We start from the raw sequence: 4,689 nt of genomic DNA, 5'->3' as shown, positions 1-4,689 counted from the left end.
TCATGACATTCATATATAGGAACTTGAGGTGGGCACATGGCTATGGGTGGTGGGATGACCTTACTCTCACCCCCTGTGCCTGTGCTCACTTACAACGGTTGCATTTAGACACTAGGGTTTGGATAGAGTTGGGATGGAGGGGAAACTGGCACCATGCCAGCCTTTGCTCCTTCTTCTTTCCTTTTTAATGGCACTATACAACAACACACATCAACAGCACATCTAGGGGCGGGGGTGTATAAGTCGGGGTCTTATTTTTTTATTTTTATTTATTTTATTTTTTTATTTTATTTTTTTCTTTCCTCTTCCTACCCACCTAGTTCTCTGACTGCCATTCCGGGGGTGGGGTCCGGGAGAGGGGCAGGCCGCCGGGTGTTGACCAGGACTATGTGGGGGTTCAGGGTCTAGGGGGTTGCCGTGGGCAGTGCTGGCGCTGTGCTCTCCCTGGGGTTGTTTGGACCTCCTGAGGTTGGCTCTTGGGTGCCATGGTTGGCCCGCTGGCCGGGGTGGCTGCCGGGGCCTGGCGGGTGGTCGGCTGGGGGTGCGTGCTTGGTTGTTGGCGGTGTGTGGGGGTGGTCGGTGGCGTGTCCTCTTCATGGTGGGGGGGGTGTCCTGTCGGCGGGGCATGGCCTGGGCCGGGTCTGGGGTATTGGCTCTTCTCCGCTCAAGAATGAATGGGTTTACCTCCTGGGTTTGGGCATGGGATGCCCCCTGTAGAGGACGGGTACATGTCTTGGACCTGGGGGGTATAGAGTACGTATCGGGAATAAGAATGAAATGTATCGTTATTGTATGTTTTTGAGTGAGTGAATGTGAGATTGAGGTTGGGATTGTGTGATTGTGTCTGTGTATGAATGGGTAATTGTTAGGCCGAGACTCGGACTGCCCCCTCTTTGATACAACTGGGGGTGCTTGGCATCGCGCCCCTATCGCGCGGCCCCCTGGTGGGGTGTGCCCTTGCCTGCCGGCGCGCTTGGGGCCCTTGGTGTCGGGGGCTGGGCGCTTGGGCGTGTGTCGGCTCGGCCTGGTGTCTGCCTGGTGGGGCTCGGGTCCTCTGGCCCTGTCGGGCCTTGGCCTGGGTGGTGTGAGTCCTCGGTGCCCGGGCCTCAGTGCCTGGACCTGGACCTACATCGGTGCGGCGGGTGCCAACGGAGGCCTATGAGTTTGTCGCTGTTGGCCCCGGGGGGGTCACTGTATGTGGTCGCTGTTGGGGATCTTCCGGTTCTCCCCTGTGGTCCGTTCTGGGGGGTGGGTGAGTGGTTCGTCCTGTGTGGGTGGCTCTGGGGGCTCCGCGGTCGGGGTCCCTCCTGGGGTCTTGGGCTCTGGTCCCCCCTTTTTCGTCTGCCTCTGGTCTTGGGGGTCGGGTCTCTGCTGCTTCACAGTTACTAATAAATGTTCTATTAGAGAAGCCTTATACACTTATGCATGCTCACAACCACACACAAATAGAAGCAGGGATGCTTATGTAGGCTTTATATATAGATATATAGATATGTATGTGAGTGTATATTCATGTGTATGTATGTATGTATGTATGTATATAGGCGTAGGTATGGGTATATATATTTATGGAAACTTACTGCAAAGCCATGAATATTTTAAGTTCTTTATACATATGTATTTTGTTGCTGTGTTTTGTCATGTTCTTTGCAGGTGAACAGACAGTGGCCGGGTGTTTTGCCGTGTCTCTTTGTGTATATCTCTTATATTTTGGAGTCTTACTTTGTCTTTTCTTTCTTTCTATCCTATTAAAAAAAAAAAAAAAAACCTACACTAGATAGTCACTATAATAAATATTTCATAATAATGGTGTGGAGAGGATGGTTGTAAGGGGAGAAGGGAGGCCATCTATAAAAAATAAAAAATAAAAAAAAAAAGCTGGAAAGCCTTAGCAACAGTTTTAGCTCGGCAATAAACAACTGTGTCATCAGCATAGAAATGTATGGATGCATTAGGTATGTTTTTACCTACATTATGTATGTAGATTGTAAAGAGGGTGGGTCCTAAGACTGAGCCTTGTGGTACACCATTGTTGACTGTTAAATAACTGGAGGAAGTACTATTATGTTGAACACATTGCCTCCGGTCTGAGAGATAGTTAGAGAACCAACCAATGGTGTGTTCTGAGAAACCGATTTCTGAGAGCTTATGACACAAGATGTTATGATCCACAGTGTCAAAAGCTTTAGACAGGTCTAAGAAAAGTGCAGCACAATAATCTTTAGCATCCAGTGCTTCAACAACGTCATTAAGAACCTCCAGTGAAGCAGTGGTTGTGTTGTGTTGTTTCCTGAAACCAGATTGATGTGGAGGTAAGATGTTAAATGAGTCCAGGTAATTTTTGATTTGAGAGTTTATCAGTTTTTCTAGAACCTTGGCTAAAATGCATTGTTTAGAGATTGATGGATAGTTGTTCAGTGAGGTGGGGTCACCTCCCTACAGCAAAGGAAGAACAAAGGCTGTTTTCCAAGCGTCTGGGATGGACTTTTGTCTTATGGAGAGATTGAAGATGTGGGTCACAGGGACTGTGATGATATGAGCGGCCAGCCTTAAGAAATAAGGTGGAAGTTCATCTGGACCTGCAGATTTTTTAGGGTCAAGATCTTTTAACAGTTTATTGACCTCATTGACTGAGAATGGAGAAAAAGAGAAGGTGTGATTAACTGAGGATTGACTTGTAGGAGGGATTTGATTTGTACAAGTTTGGTTATTAAGTGAAGTGGCTGATTTTCCATTAGTAACTGTGTCAAATAAAGAAATAGAAGCAACACATTTTTTGTTGAAACAGTTAAGGATCTCGTGCTTATTTGACACAGGAACAGAGTTAACGAGAAGTTGTGATGGGAGGTCAGAAGATTGGGGGGTGCCTGAGAGAGATTTGATTTGTTTTCCAGAATCTGTTAGGGTCATTTAGATTTTTGGAGGTCTGAGATAAGAAATAGTTGTGTTTTGCTGCTTTGACAGCAGTTGTGCATTTATTCCTCATCTGTCGAAAACTCAACCAATCAATGTCTGAGTCAGATTTTCTCGCTGTGGCCCAAAGATGATCTCTCCTGTGCAGGAGGTCAGCTAGCTCTGGAGTAAACTAGGGGCTGTCTCGTCCCTTTTTTCTGAATTGACGAAAAGGAGCATGTTTGTTCACAAAATAAATTAAACTATTATGAAAATAGTTCCAAGTAGAGTTCACGTCGTCAGTTAACAGAATACGATGCCAGTCAAAGTGAGACAGATCCCAGAGGAATGACTGTTCACAAAAATGTTTCAGATCCCTTTTTTGAATTAAACTGGGTTTAGAAGGTGGAAGTTTAATATCTCTCAAAGCCGTTGTCACACAATGATCACTCAAGATATTGGAAAATACACCTGTACCAGGGAATTTGTGAGGCATATTAGTTAGGAATAGGTCTAAGATGGAGGATTTTCCGTTTTTTGTTTAATCTAGTGGCAGAGTCAATCAATTGGGTAAGATTGAGAGACAGGCAACATTCCTTGAATTTATCACAGAGAGGGGTCGACTTACACCAATCAATGTTGAAGTCTCCAGCCAAAAGGATCTCTTTGAATTTTAAATTACTAAGAAATTCCATCATGGCAGACAGAGCCTCAGATGTTGCTCAAGGTGGGCGGTAACAGCAGACTACAGATAAGATCTGGCCTCCATTCAAGGTGATGTCTACAGCTAAGGCTTCAAACTGGTTTGGAATTGTTTTAGAAGACACAAGACTAGCAACCAAAAAATCTCTGATGTAAACAGCAACCCCCCCCCCCCTCCTTTTGACGATCACAGCGGTAGATGTTAAATCCATTGATTGCCAGGTCATAATTGAGTACAGATTTGTTGAGCCAGGTTTCAGATATGAAGATAACATCTGTTCCAGAAGAAATGACCAGAATTTTTAAGGCATCAAATTTTTTCAGAAGGCTACGAGCGTTTACATGCAGAAAATGAAGACCAGACACGTTCTTAAAGTCATTTTGTGTGCTGTAAGTAGTGGGGGGCCCAGGGTTGGGTTGAATCCCTGAGAGCAGTAACAACATTATTATCAGACATTTTCTTGAGTTTTTTGTGACCTATGTGTAATTACAGGAGTTAACAGTGTGAAAATTAGCCCACATAATCGAACCATGAGAAACATTAATGAAGATGTGATCATTCAGAACCCAAAAACAGTGAAAGTTGCAGTGATGGGCAGATTCAGGTGTATTAACAAGATTCAGTGACTCCAGATAATCTGAGAACTGAAAATAGTAACAATAATATGAATGATACAGAAAAGTTTCAGACCATAAAACGCCACAGTTCAAATGGGCAAACAAACCCGACGAGGTGCCCCAACTGCAGTTTGAGTTGGGCTGAGGGGGGCTCCGGCCCACCCGTGAAGATGTATGGATGCTCCCATGGGAAACAGAAGCTGGGTCCAGAATCAACAGGCCAAAACAGAAACAGATAATTTGCAGCAAATAGCAGAGCGAGCTGCCAGAAAATCCCCCTGAAGTGAAAGGCATGATCCTAGCTCGTTTCAGGTCAACAGGGGCCAACAGCGTGATCCGGAATAAAATTAATTATTATCCAGGTGAGTTTGGATGGAGGCCTGAGCAACTCCGATACAACATATATACACACATATATATATATACACACACACACACATATTCACACACACACACACACACACACACACACACACA

Source organism: Nematolebias whitei, chromosome 14 (genome assembly GCF_014905685.2).
Source record: "Nematolebias whitei isolate Nwh7 chromosome 14, NemWhi1, whole genome shotgun sequence".
In the NCBI taxonomy this organism is placed as follows: Eukaryota; Metazoa; Chordata; class Actinopteri; order Cyprinodontiformes; family Rivulidae; genus Nematolebias; species Nematolebias whitei.
The sequence above is the reverse complement of the archived record's forward strand: the minus strand, read 5'-3'. Positions refer to the sequence as shown.